We start from the raw sequence: 16160 nt of genomic DNA on the forward strand, positions 1-16160 counted from the left end.
TACGATATTCAACACGTCAGCAGATGCGGTAGTCAGTGGCGTAGCAACAGTGTGGACAAGCCGATCGACGCAGCTCAAAATCTCAGTTATCATTGAGATACTCAAGTAAGCCTTTCCTTTATTCCTGCTTCATTTTTAATTTTTATTGTATAGATTCTCATTAGTCAAAATGACCGAAGAACAAATCAAAACTTTCCATTACAAACGCGGCAGTATAAAAGCACATATAACACGATTTTCAAAATTCTTACAAACCATAACAGACGCTAGCATTTTAGAAGAATTAAAAACACGTTTGGAAAAATTGGAACCGTTATGGAATGAATTAGACAATATTCAATCTGAATTGGAATTAATCGATACAAACACCACAGTTGAAGATCACCTCTCCGAGAGAGAAGATCTTGAAAACTTTTATTTTAAAACTGTTGGCCAAGCAAAACGATTAATAAAACAATTCACATCACCTGTCGATAAAAACTTCCCTTCTGACAGACAAAATATTCTCAATAATTCAACAATAGAAAATTCAAATTCAAAATTGCCAAAATTAAATTTACCGGAGTTTCATGGAGCTTACGAAAAGTGGCTTCAATTTTCTCATACATATAAAGCGATGATACATAACTGCCAATCTATCAATAATATTCAAAAATTTTGGTACCTGAAATCATGTATTAAAGGCGAAGCTGCAAATGTTTTAACAGCTTTGGAAGTATCTGAAGCAAATTACGATAAAGCGTGGGATCTCCTTTGCGAACGTTATGAAAATAAAAGGGTTATAATTCAAACACATTTAAATGCCATAACTGATCTACAGAATGTGCAAAAAGAGTCGCACATTCTACTCAGAAATATAATTGATACTGTCAATCAGCATCTCAGAAGTCTCGAATCATTAGGACTACCTGTAGACAAATGGGACACTATCATTATTCATTTAGTCTCATCGAAATTAGATGTAACCACTAAACGTGAGTGGGAGGAGCACGCATTGAATATCCAATCAGAGCTACCTACACTAAAAGAATTCACTTCATTTTTGAATCAAAGGTGTCAACTCCTAGAAGGATTACATTCCAATAAAAAGGTTTATAATTCTGCAACTCAACATTTCATGAAAAGGAACATTCATAATTCAAGTGTTGCAAATGTTGCCACCACAGACCCAGTGTGCATTTTTTGCAAAAAAGATCATTTTCTTTTCACATGTGTAAATTTTTTGAAGCTCAGTGTACCACAACGTATAATTGAGGTAAGAAAAATTAATGCATGCAATAACTGCCTACGAAAAGGACATACGTCGAGAGATTGTAAAAATCCACATTCTTGCAAAAAATGTTCTCTTCGACATAACACCTTATTACATTTAGACAAGGAACAATATTCAAATGCAACTACCTCCGTAACTTCACAAAAAAATGAGAATGATAATTCAAATGCTATTTCTAATTTTTCAACTCTCACTGCCTGCTCATCGCATACTGACTCATATGTTATGCTTTCTACAGCAAACGTCCTCATTTTCGATAAATATGGCAACACGCACAAATGTCGAGCTATCCTCGATAACTGTTCTCAGTCAAATTTCATCACTGAGAAGTTATTCAAAATCTTAGAACTCCCTACCTCGAAGGTTACCCATTCAGTTGAAGGTTTCGGTTCAAATATAACATCTGTACTCCAAAAAACTTCGGCGACTTTCAAATCAAAAACAAATTCATACATATTGAAAGATGTACCCTTTTTGATATCCAACAAAATAACAAAGGATTTACCAGCTGTTTCTTTCGATATCAATAATCTCAAAATTCCACGGAATGTCATTTTGGCAGATGAAAAATTCAATGAAACCGGTCCTATCGACATGCTTATTGGAGCTTCTATTTTCTGGGACTTAATTTGTGTCGGACGTATAAATCTACTCAGTAATCATACGGTTCTACAAAAAACAAAACTTGGTTGGATATTTTCTGGGCCCTTACCGATGTCCCAAGCAAACTCTTCAAGTTCAATTTGCAACATAACTCTACAAAACAATAACAATATTCACGATTTACTAGAGCGGTTTTGGAAAATAGAAGAATGTCCAGCACAAGTTCAATACTCACCCGAAGAAGTAGAATGCGAGAAACATTTCATAGAAACTACAATTCGTGATGGATCTGGTAGATTTATTGTTAGTTTGCCTTTCAAAGAAAACATGAACCAACTTGGTGATTCGTTCGATGTCGCACTCAAGAGGTTTTATTCTGTTGAGAAAAAACTTTCTAAAAATTCTCAATTTAAAAAACAATATGTCTCCTTCATGAACGAATATGAAGAACTCGGACACATGACACAGATAAACCCTTCGAACGATTCAACTAAAAATTCAATATATTATTTACCTCATCATGGCGTTATTAAAATGTCCAGCACTACAACAAAGCTCCGAGTTGTTTTTGACGGTTCAGCAAAAACCTCGAGTGAAATTTCACTAAACGATGTTTTGAAAGTTGGTCCTACCATTCAGGATGATTTGTTTACAATCGTCACAAGATTTCGAACCTATCAATATGTTGTAACAGCGGATATTGAGAAAATGTATAGAATGGTAAAAATACGAGATGATCACCGTGATTTTCAACGGATATTATGGCGTTTTGACCCATCTGAGGAACTTCGTCATTATCAGCTAAACACAGTCACTTATGGAACTGCCAGTGCATCATTTCTTTCTATTAGATCTTTGTTCCAAGTGGCTAAAGACAATCAATCAAAATTCCCTAGAGCTAGCCAAGTTATCACCACCAGTTTTTATGTGGATGATTTGTTAACAGGTTTCAATTCCATTGAAGATGGCAAGCAAGTTCTATCAGAACTGTTACATATTCTCAATTCAGCTGGTTTCAATCTCAGAAAATTTGTATCAAATAACTGTAAGATTTTAGAAAACATCACTGAAATAAAATCTCAATCATCCCAAACTGTTATCACCGATGACAAAACAACAAAAACATTAGGTTTGACATGGAACTCGGAAGATGATATTTTCAAGTTTATCGTGTCTTATAATCAGACATCGAATGTCACAAAACGAACAATACTCTCTGCAATAGCTCAAATTTTCGACCCCTTGGGTTTAATTGGACCTTGTACTATCAAGGCCAAAATAATCATTCAAAAACTATGGGAACTAGGGCTTCATTGGGACGAAAGCCTTCCAGTAAATCTACATTCTTCATGGTTAGAATTTTCCAGTCAAATACTCCATTTGAACTCGGTTAACATTCCCAGGCATATTATCTGTCCAAATCCTAGATCCATCGAATTGCATTGTTTCGGAGACGCTTCTGAAAGGGCTTACGGAACTTGTTGTTATCTTCGATCTATTGATGAATTCAACAAAATTCATGTGCATTTAATATGTGCAAAATCTCGTGTCGCGCCTCTTAAAACGATATCATTACCCAAGCTCGAACTTTGCGCGGCTCTATTGAGTATTCAGCTATCACAAAAGGTTCTTCAAGCCATGACAAATGAAATTGATTGCACTTATTATTGGAGCGATTCCAGTATTGCATTAGCATGGATAAATACAGAACCACATCAACTCAAAACCTTCGTTGCAAATCGGGTAACTGAAATACAGCAGTATTCGAATAAAAATCAGTGGAATCACGTTCCCTCAGAATCAAATCCAGCAGATATAATATCACGAGGTCTTAATCCGAGGGAATTAAAGGAATGCAAAATATGGTGGAACGGTCCTCCTTGGATATCCCAAGAAAAATCATTCTGGCCAGAAACCAACATATTACCCTTATCGGAAATTCCTGAATTCAAGAAAGTTGATATAACCCTGATCACAACTGAAGAAACTCAAGATATTAGCATCATAGATCGTTTTTCTTCCCTTACAAGACTCCATAGAGTTATAGCCTACTGCCTGCGATTTGCAAACAATTCAAAAATCTCAATTCCTGAAGCTCGTTTTTCCGGTCGATTAACAAAATCCGAACTCGACAATTCCCTCATTACCGTTTGCAAATTCATTCAAAAACACGCATTTTCTTCAGAGCTTATATTACTACAAAAATCTAAACAATTATCTCCAAATAGCAAAATCATATCATTGAATCCATTTTTGGATAAAAATGGTTTGATCAGAGTAGGAGGTAGACTCAAACATTCCAACCTCTCTTACAGTCAAAAGCACCCAATTCTGTTACCTCTTCACAGTAATTACACTAAATTAATAATAAAACATGAACATCTAAGGCATCTTCACGCGGGCGCTCAAGCCACTCTTTCAGCCGTCAGAGCTAAATTTTGGCCAATCAACGGACGTAGTGCTGTTCGAGGAGTTCTACGCACATGTGTAATTTGTTTCAGAACAAAACCAATAGAAAGTAAATATCAAATGGGAGATATTCCCTATTCACGTCTCAAACCACAACGCCCATTTGCATCAACAGGCGTTGATTTTGCAGGTCCTTTTCATATTAAAGATGGCAAAACGAAAAATAGAAAAATTATCAAATGCTATTTATGCATTTTTGTTTGCTTTGTCACAAAGGCAGCACATATCGAACTATCTGAAGATCTCTCCACGGAATCATTTCTCAAATGCTTAACAAGATTTGTGTCAAGAAGAGGTGTCTGCACCGACATTTATAGCGACAACGGTACTAATTTTGTAGGTACCGAACGTGAATTAAAGACTATTTTATCAAACCTCAAGAAAAACAGTCAGTTTAATCAATTTCTCAACTTAAATCAAATAAATTGGCACTTTTCTCCGCCACATGCTCCCAATTTCGGAGGTTTGTGGGAAGCATGTGTAAAGTCAACTAAATTTCACCTTAAGAGAATCGTAGGTAATTCACATTTGACATTTGAGGGTCTATACACAGTAGTGACTCAGGTTGAGGCAGTCCTTAACTCCCGTCCTTTATCCCCAATGTCCAATGATCCTAACGATCTCTCACCTCTAACACCTGGACACTTCCTTATTGGCGAGCCATTGACCACTCTACCTCAGGATGATGTCAGACATGTTGCAAGCAATCGTTTGTCCCACTTCAAGAATATCCAAAAACAAATGCAACATTTTTGGCAAAGATGGTCGCATGAATACTTAAACCATCTCCAAGAAAGGATGAAATGGAGACAATCTACCCCAAATCTGGAAACAAGCACTCTGGTTCTACTCAAGGAAGACAACACAGCCCCTTTATGCTGGAAAATGGGCCGAATCATCAAGGTATTTCCAGGCAAAGACGGAATAGTGCGGGTAGTTAATGTGAAAACCGCTAATGGTGTTTTAAAACGACCAGTGACCAAGGTCTGTGTTCTTCCGATAAACTCTTAGATTAAGAAAGACAATAGACATTTATATCATATCATTTTGAAAGCCGATCCTTTCAAGGGGGGCGGCATGTATTGATTCCTATCGATTGCGATTGACTTAAGTTATGCCATGCGCATTATCAGCATCCCTCGAACCTGATGCACCACCCAAAAAGCTCACTTCTGAGTCAGTTCCAATCGTAAAACAAGCATTATACACATTTTAACAGCATCACTAATAATTATTCATTTTAAATCTTAAATTATCTATTTATATGTAATATACAATCATATTACTTAAACAGTGTATTATTAGTGTCAACCTAAATCATTACCCCACGAAAGTTAGTTATACAAACCAACCCACCAGTAAATCGAGTGAAAAATCACGAGATCGAACAACATCAGTATTGTCAAGACGTTCAGGGAAGGCTATAAAACGCTGGTGAGGCAAAGAGCTTATGTTTAACAGTTCGCAAATTTTTCTACTTACAAAAAGGAATCAGAGGCGTTGAAGTTCTCGTATTAGCCCAAAGTTTATGAGAAGGCTTCATCTGCCAGTTTGCCACTCCTTTTTGGCTTTAGTTTATTTTATATTTTGTTTTACCAACGTTTTTTTGGAGTATTCCACAGTATCAAACATGTGGGTACACTATATTGAGCTCCTGAAATCGCTATGATTTAGGTATAAAACAAGATAATGGGAATATTAAGAAATTTAATTCGCAATACTGGTTGGATACTCTAGACCTCATAAATCAATTTCATTAAAATCAATGAATACTCCAAATTGAATAATAAATAATAGAGAAAAGTAAGAAATATATTATCTTATGATATATTATAATAATGAGTATATTTAATAATAATAAGTATTTAAAGTATATGAAGTGTCGACAACGATAAGTACATTTGACCGATATCCGATAATTGTCTGAGATTGGTAGTCCTTGACGTTCGAGATACTTATAGCATTTTTTGCACGATAGAAACACTTTTCACTTTAAATAAAAAAAAATTTCAAAAAATTCAAATAGTCATTCGTGGCTCTAATGTTAATGCTGTGAAGAAATATAAAATAGAAGCCGTTGTCTTGAAAGTTAATAGATTGTAGATTGTCAAAGTGACAATTATTGTTAAAGTAATCTGTAATAGGATACAATTTTCCACTCACTCAAAGAGGGCGCTAGACACTATAAAGAATACTGTATTATGGAATGTTCTAGAAATATAAAAGTGTATAAAAAACCGCGTCACTTGAGTAGTTGTTGTTGTTGAATATAATGGGTGAATAACACGTTTTATGTTGGAGCATTGTTGGAGAACTGAATAAATATATTTTAAAGTAATTGAAAACTGTTTATGGTAGCAGAGCGTGGTTAATCAAGTATCGCAGTAAGTAAGGAAGTAAAGCAAGTAAAATGGCCAGAGAAAATACTACAGTTATACCGTTCGACAAAAATATCACTTATGAAGATTGGAGAAACAAATTCATGTTCCTGCTTCGTTTCAAGAAGTGCTTGCCTGTTGTCCAATATGAAATACGTCCAGAAGTAATAAAAGAGGCAGATTGGGAGGAACAAGAAAATAAGGTGATGTACTTTCTTTCGTTAGCATTAAATGCTGCCACTATGGCTGACTTAGAAACACCGAAACAAATTTTGGATAAATTGGACTCTATCTATCTAAAGAAAAGCGAATCAAAGCAATTACTAATAGAACGTCAGTTGAACTTGATGAAATTGAATGAAAATGCCTCCAAATCACAAACAGAAAAATTCTTTGAAGACTTCGATAAGAAAATCAATGAACTAAGATTAGCTGGTGGTGATAGTTCTAGAAAAAGAAAATTGAGCTTTCTTATAATGGCATTACCAAAGGACTGCCGTCACTTGGTGGATGACCTTGATTCTCTAGCTGAACAAAATCGTACAACTGAATACATAAGAGAGAAACTAATGAGTTGGAACGAATTATCTGGCATTCAAGAGACTGAGTCTACTACTGAAGATAAGGAATTGAAATCGCAAGCCTTCAACACGAAATTGACAAAAGGAAGAAACTGGCACAAGACGAATGAAAATCCAAAAACTTGCTGGAACTGTGGAAAGGTTGGACACATGAAGCAAAATTGCTATCAAAATGGACGTGGTCATGGTCAGAATAGTCGAGGAAGCTACAATGGTCAAGGATATCGAGGATTTTATCAAGCAGGGGGAAGAAACAACTACAATAAAGGTCGTGGTAATTATGGTAGAAGATTTGCTGGCAATTCGGAGGTTCAGAATATGCAGGAAGACGAAGGAAACTTGGAACTTTTTCATGTTGATGTAAATTCTTTTGATTTGGAGCAAGGTAAGAACACAAATGTCATGGAATGGTTAATTGATAGCGGATGTACTGATCATATTACGAAAACTGATGAATATTTTTATAGTTCTGTAGATCTTAAGACAAAAACTGAGGTTAAGCTAGGAAATTCAGATGTCATAAAAGCAACAAAGATAGGGAACATAATGTGTAGATTCAGATCTGGAGATAAAAACATAACTGTTGATATAAAAAATGTTTATTATGTTCCTGAAATCGGAAGAAATTTACTAAGTGTTAGTTCCATTATGTCGACAAACAAGACAGTAATCTTTAGCGGTAAATATGCGGAGATTTATAATGAAAAAAATGAGTTCCTTTTCCATTCGAAACAAAATAAGAAATTATTCTCTATAACGTGTGAAGTTTTAAAAGGTGCTGATGCTATTTCTGCAAATCATATTGCTAAGAATATGTCAACCAAGGAAAGATTCCATCGTATCTTGGGTCATGTTAACTTTAAAGATCTGAATATAATGTGTCGTGATAAGTATTTAGATGATTTGCCAGACCATTTAGATAATAATTTCATAAGCTGTAAAATTTGCCTAGAAAGTAAGATGTCAAACAAGGAATATGCTTCTGAACGTAGAAGAGCTAGATACTGCGGTGAAATAGTGCATTCTGATGTGAAGTATTTGGATGTAGATGGGTTTAATGGAGAAAAGTATTTCGTTACTTTTATTGAAGATTACTCGAGAATTGCAAGAGCCTATCCAATTGAGAACAAGTCTGAAGTATACGATAAATTTGTTGAATATTTCAATATTCTTAAAAACTATGCTGAAGGTCCTTTATGTGAATTTAGATGCGATAACGGAAAAAAATTTTTGAATAAAGAGTTTTATAATTTGGCTAAAAATGAAGGTTTTCGAATTTTTCCTTGCATTGCATATAACCAGTTGAATGGAGTTGCAGAGAGATATAACAGGACAATAATGGACAGAGTAAGATGTCTCAGAAAAGAATCTAAATTAGACCGCAAATATTGGCCAGAATTTGTCTTGGCCGCATGTTTTGTAGGTAATAGGTTGAGAAATAGTTCTACTTTCGAATCGAAAACCCCTTTTGAAATCTTTTTCGGTAGAAAACCAAGTGCAAAAAATTTGAAAATTTATGGTATGTGAGAATTCCTGACGAAAAAAGAAAAACATCTGACGACAAAGCAGTTGAAGGAATTTTGATTGGGTATACTGATTTAGGTTACAGAGTCTTGATAAACGGTAAAATTGAATTAGCTAGAAATGTTCAAGTTGTAGAGCCCGGTACTGATTTTATTCAAATAAGTGATGATGAGGAAAATGATGATAATGAAATCGAAAAAGACAAAAATGAAGGAAGTACAATTGATCGACCTGTCAGGAAAAGATGACTTCCGAATAAATATGATGATTTTATTATTTCTGTAAATTTAGCAGATTTAGATGCTCCTAAATCTTTCGATGAGGCTATAAATTCTGTAGATTCACAAAATTGGAAGGATGCAATGATAAAAGAGTTTAGTGCATTGAATGATTCAAAAACGTGGGAATTAATACCTAAGCCGGTTGATAAGAAAATTCTTTCGGTAAAATTTAAAAAACTCGAAAGGTGAATTTGGAAATAACGCACCTGGAACTAGCTTGACCCCCAAAAAACTTAGTAGTAAGTTAAATTAAACTTTTTTATTTTACAGTCCACTCAAAATAGCATATATACCATATAGGCCTTTGTAAGTACAAATTGTTCTCAATAATTGACCAAAGGCCGTACCACTAACATTTCCAGAGGCTATTAATTTTGATAATGGAATAGTTCAAATAAGACCTTCCACTAAATTATTAGGTGTATTTATTGAGAACAATCTTGGTTGGGGGTTGCATTGTGAATCAGTAACGAAAAGACTCCATACAATCATATACACATTGAGAGCTATTAGAAATAGAGTAGATGTAGACACCTTGAGGATTGTGTATTTTGCAAACTTTCAATCAATTATGTCATACGGAATTATTTTCTGGGGGGGAAGCACTCAGGCTGAACGTGTGTTCATCACTCAGAAGCTAGCTATAAGAATAATGTTTAATATGAAATACAGGGAATCATGTAGATATTAGAATATTTAGAAGACATAATATACTGACTGCCCCTGGTTTATATATCTATGAACTCTTGATATTTTTGTTCAAGAACAATTCCTACTTTCAAGATTGTAAAAATGTGAATCCTACCAGGAGAATGATTGAATACCTATTACCTATTCACAGACTTACGAGTACAGAGCGTAATAATTACTATGAGTATGAAACTGTTCAATCATTTACCTAGAAAAATAAGATCCATTAAAGAAATTAAACTCTTCAAAAGAGAATTATTCGAACTATTAATTAAATGTGAACCATATTCTATAAATGAATTTATAGACTTTTGTCATGTACAAATATCATAGGTGTAATTAGTTCATTGTATATTTTTTTTTGTAAAGAATTTGTGACTTGTTTTCATATTGTAATGTACATACAATTCATGAAATAAATACTTATATTATTATTATTATATAATATTATTATTATGTTTTTTATTCACCGTGGAGTTGAGCATGCGCATTTTAATTTTAAAATTCAATTTGCAACACTTTTTGGACAAGCCGATGAGAGAGTTGGCATTCTAGTTATATTATATTTCTATGCTTGGTACCCGGTTATGAAGAAAGATGATAGATAGTAATGGTGGATTTATGCACCAGTCCTAAGAACTGAGACTAAACCCAAAAATTAAGAATTAAACGCTAACAAATCAATGAGGACGTTTAAGAACGTTTCCTAAGAATTAATAACTAACACTTTTTTTTGCCCTGAGGTAGGGAGAAAGCTAATGTCATCTCCAGCAGCGGGCCGGGATGATGTTGAATGGACTAGTTTAGTGATGTTGATATTACTATATTTGACACGATATAATTAAAATATAGAGCAAAACTGATAAATCAGTGAAAAAATTTTGAAAATCCATCAATAAATGACTGAGAAATACATTATTTAAATTTACGTATTTTAGCGCGGAACGTCTTAGGTCTGTGACGTCACGGCTCTTGCCTGTGATCGCTACACCATAAATTACGTTTAAATACTTAGCCGCGCCAAGGCTCTCGCGCCGTTTGTAGTTGTACAGTGTAGTTTTGACTCGAGTTTTGTTTTTATGTCACCATAATGGAAGAAGACTTCGTGAAAGGACAAAGTTATTTTTACTCAATAACTCATTTCAAACCAACCTACACCTTAGTATTTTTATTATCAGAAATAGACAGCTAGTACTGATAGGTACTTACATCAAAATGATCTTCACACATAGATTATTTAAATTTACGTATTTTACCGCGGAACGTCTTTGGTCTCCGACTCGTCTGTGACGTCACGCCACTTGCTTGTGATCGCTACACCATAAATTACGTTTAAATACTTAGCCGCACCAAGGCTATCGCGCCGTTTGTAGTTGTATAGTGTAGTTTTAACTCGAGTTTTGTTTTTATGTCACCATTATGATGGAAGAAGGCTTCGTGAAAGGACAAAGTGACAATTTGCCTAAAATAGATATATTCGCAGTTTTTTTCTTCAAATCCATCTTATGTCAGTGCAGAAATAAAAGTAGTTAAACTTTTCAAGTATCTACTTTTGAGTTTACTTCATTATGGTTCAACTTATAAAGATGATTTATTTAAAAAACGTTTCATAAACAGTTTGTAGTTGAGTACTGGTTGTTGGAGTCTATCAATGGCAAAACATATTTATCTGAGGAGTAAAAAGTAAAAAGAGAAAAAAGTAATTTATATGTATATATATAACCCAATAAAGAATTTTTTGTAAAAATTCTATATGACAAAGATGAATGTTCTGCATTGAACAGAAAAAACTTCACAGCAGCGTCTATAGTAGCAACATCTATTGCAAAATGGGAGGATTCGTCTTTTGAAAACTTCTATATAGATACAGCCCCATCATCCCTGAGATTACAGGAGTTAGTGAATATCACATTGGAGAAGAGACAACAACTCTTGCCTATCAATGTGGGTGAACTTGAAGAATGAAAGTGTAGTCGTAAGGAAATTGATGCATATGATGCTATGATGAAAGTACATCTAGAGAATGTAATGACTCCTGCAGTGACCAATGCTACTATCCCAAACTTACCATTTCAAATGCAGATACAGTTGCCTGCAAAAATGACAAAGCCCATAAAACAGTAATATAACATAATAGTTGTTGTGGTTTACATACTTAGATGTTTTATACCACGACTTTTGTTTTATAGTGAGTTATTTCAGCCATCGTGTAACGAACAAAACACGACACGAACGGCACAAGTGATTGTACACCAATGAATTCGTAAGCACTCTGCGAATACCAGTCGTCTAGTGTGTGACGTCACGACACTTACACGTACTATGAAATTATTCTTCCAAGCGCAACTTCAAAGTCTCATAACTTTTTCATTTCTAGAGATATTTCAATGATTCTTCCACATTTTTGTTTCATTTTACTTGAATCTTTAAAATTAATCCTTAACAAAAAAATCAAAACTAGTCCATTGCCGCTGGATTTGTGTGGGAGTTTCACCTCACTAAAACCCCCTCTTCTTTTCACAAAAGAACTCCGGAATAGCTTCCTAGCCTGCGCCTCGAGAGGTCCCTTGTCTTCTACCTTCTCCTACTCACTCGCCCCTACGGCTACTCACATTTTCAAACGGCACACTTGTATGAATAAAATAATAAATAATAACATATACACCTTAAGAATCAACTATAGATTGTAAAGATCATCAAATAAATATAATAAATTCAAACATCCGCACCCCGCCAAAGACCAATACTACAACACATCCATACATATAAACAAAAATAATAATTCACTTCTTCTCAAAGAAATCACAGCTATCCATTAATCTCTCTGTCAGTAACCTCCTTCTTACTCACTATTCCAGTTATATAAGCATATACTCTACTCCAGTATTCCCGACTCTCTATCATTCTATCAATTATTTTATTCCCTTGAGGAAGTTTACCTGTATCATTTATCAGATTTATTCTTTCCTCTTTCCATCTTCTACAGTGATAGAAGACATGCTCCGGGCTATCCTGACTGCGACACACTCTGCATTTGATATTAACACTAGCAGGCAGAATATTAACTAAGAACTAAGGGCTCAGGTAAAATAAAGAAGTACGCGTGCGCCGCATAGAATATCAATATTAACGAGTACCAGTTTCAATCATTTTATGTTCCGTTATTCCTGTTCATCGATGCAAAGTATTAGATGTATTCGAAAAAATTAAATTAAATTTTCTCTCAATCAAATATCAATGTCAAACGTCACTGAATTCTTAGGTTTAGTTCTCATGGTGGATTTATGCACCGTACCTAAGAACTAAAGACTAAGAACTAAACCTAAGAATTCAGTGGCGTTTATGCACTCTCTTGTTAGTTCTTAGTTAAAGCATGCGTACGTGCTCGAACTACTTTCCATTTGTTCTCTACAGTGGACCCCCGATAATCCGGCCGCTGTCTAATCCGGCGCCCCCTGTAATCCGACATGACAGAATTATGTTTGACAATCTTTGCTAATATGTATGTATAGATCACGCAAGTTTGAACAGGTCACAACTCGTACGCGCCACCGCTATTGTGCTCGACGCGTATGCATTGTTTTACTTAGTTTGAATTTGACTACTAGTGATAGCGGTACGGCCTAGCGTATGTTCATTGTTTACTACATATTTATTCATTGTGTATTAGGTATATGTAGTACCTAGTAATGTCGTCACAAACCCAGAAGCGAAAGCACAAAACGTTGACAGTTAAAGAAAAATGTGATATTTTAGATCGCTTAAATCGCAATGAAACTTTCAGTAGTTTAGCAAGTGAATACGGCGTAGGCCGATCTACAATTTATGTTATTAAAAAAAACCACGAGAAGATTAAGAAGTTCGTGTCAACTACTGACTACAATCTTTAGGACTACCAGTGATTCAAGCAGCTCAAAACACCTCAAGCATTCAGCACTTTCTACTCTTAACAGACATGAAGTGGTTTGCTAACGTCATTCAAGTCATGACTACGTATTGTAAGTATTTCAAATACTCAACATACCTTGGCTCTATATCATTTACTGATACGTTTCAATCATTAGTCAAGACCACCTATCCCAAACCCTCGAATGCAGCAGGTAACGCAAACTACGTTTTTACGTAAACTCACGCCTTCCTCAACACTCCACCATTTAACATGGATTGCACCCATTCATCCACAGAAGAAAAGCTCCCACAACTACCATCAATGCAAGCTGAACTCTGTCAACTAAATGCAATCTGTACCGTACCCAACCTTAACCGTTGGTCAGAACTCGGACAGGACCCAGAACATAGATCTGGACCCTACTGGGAACAGGAACCGGTCAAATACAGCACTAGCTTTGACCACTTTTCATCTATACACGGCTCAACCATTGCAAAGCGATACGCGTTAGAAAAAGCACCTACACCCCAATAACTATTCTTAAATTTTATAGTTTTCTAATTAACGACCAGTCTTAATTAGACCTAATGTATAGGATAAGGAATTTTTTTTCTGTTTATTTAATATCAGAATTTTATAAATTTTACGTAACACTAAACTAACTCTAGTTATAGATTTTTAATAAAACTATTCAGAAGCAGCATCAACATTCTCTGTTTCTAACTTTTCAAATGTTGCAACTGGTAGGGTGTATAATTTGTTTACGGAGTCCTCATCCTCAATCAACAGTCTATAGTTTTGAATTTTTTGGAATCTTTCCTCAAGGGTAGATACCAAATAGTAGATTCGGAAGGTAAACGGTCTTCAGGGATGAAAGTTACCGCAGGAGTTCCCCAGGGATCGGTGCTTGGGCCCATCCTATTTCTAATATATATCGATGATCTGACATGTAACGTTGGTGCAGATGATGAGACCCTCTTCGCTGATGATACAACATTTTTGAACAGAGCCAAAGAAATAAATCTACTCCTGAATAAATCCCATGAAACAGTCAGAGATGCTATCCAATGGTTCAATTCCAATGATATGAAAGTGAACGAAGAGAAAACTCAGGAGTTGGTTGTGAGCACGAAACGTCATGAACCGGAAACTATTCATCTACTTGGGGTTTCAATCAGCGGAAATTTAACTTGGACAAAACACATCACTGAATCAAGTCAAAAACTTTCTACGGCATTATTCTCAATAAGAAGAATTAAGAACCTGCTCACAGAAAAAGAAGCGTTACTTACTTACCACGCACATTTTCATAGTAGGATGACCTACAGCATCATTCTATGGGGTGCATCTCCAGAGGCAGAAAGAGTGTTTCTGAAACAGAAAAAAGCTGCGAGGTTGGTAGCGGGAGTGGACTATACCACTAGCTGTAGACCTCTTTTCAAGAAATATGGTATACTTACCTTATCAGGCTGCTATACAGGGTGTTTCCTAAACATGCGGCAAAAATTCAGGGGGTTGTTCCTTGGACTATTTTAAGCATGTTTTGTCCTTGGATGATTTTTGAAAAACCTCTTTGTTTCGAAGATATATTGGGCGAACAACATTTTTTTTAAATTAATAATAGTTTAAATAAAAATGCGTACCGCACTGTGTTTACTAAGTAGGTACAATTTATTTTTAAATTTGTTTAACAACATTCCAATTACTAAACCCCTTAGATTATTTCCTATGGGGCCATCTAAAATCATTAGTTTATACCACTCCAGTAGAAAATGTGGAAGACTTGCGAAATCGGATCATTGCTGGGTGTAACTTAATAAGAAATGATCCTGGTGTTTTTGAAAGGGTTTGGCAGTCAATGAGGAGAAGATTGGATGCTTGTATGCTGGCTAGAGGTGGTCATTTTCAACAGTTTTTGTAGGTTGAGTTGAATTTTCATGTAATTTTTCATAATAAAATGTTATTATCTGAAATTTTGTTTCCCCTATATCTTCGAAACAAATAGGTTTTTCAAAAATCATCAAAGGACAAAATATTCTTAGAATAGTCCAAGGAACAACCCCCTGAATTTTTGCCGCATGTTTAGGAAACACCCTGTATACTGGAGAGTCTTATGTATATACACAAAAATCGGGATACTTTCCACAAACACTCAGCGGTTCACAATCATGAGACCAGGTTTAGGAACAACTTTATTGCCCCAAGACATAGACTGAAGAAGACTCGAAACACGCATATATTCAATGGAATCAAAATGTACAACAAACTTCCACAATCCCTAACATCACTGGATCATAAAACATTCAAGCGGAAAGTTAAAGCCATTCTCACTAAATGTGCATTTTATTCAATGGATGAATTCATGAGGTACCAGTCATTATCCTTCTGCGTTTCAGTTCGTACCTATGTGTAATAGTTTGTTTTATAATTGGTTGTTGTAAATTTTAGAAGTATTCATTTATTGACTATTGT

This window comes from Harmonia axyridis, chromosome 7, assembly GCF_914767665.1.
Source record: "Harmonia axyridis chromosome 7, icHarAxyr1.1, whole genome shotgun sequence".
In the NCBI taxonomy this organism is placed as follows: Eukaryota; Metazoa; Arthropoda; class Insecta; order Coleoptera; family Coccinellidae; genus Harmonia; species Harmonia axyridis.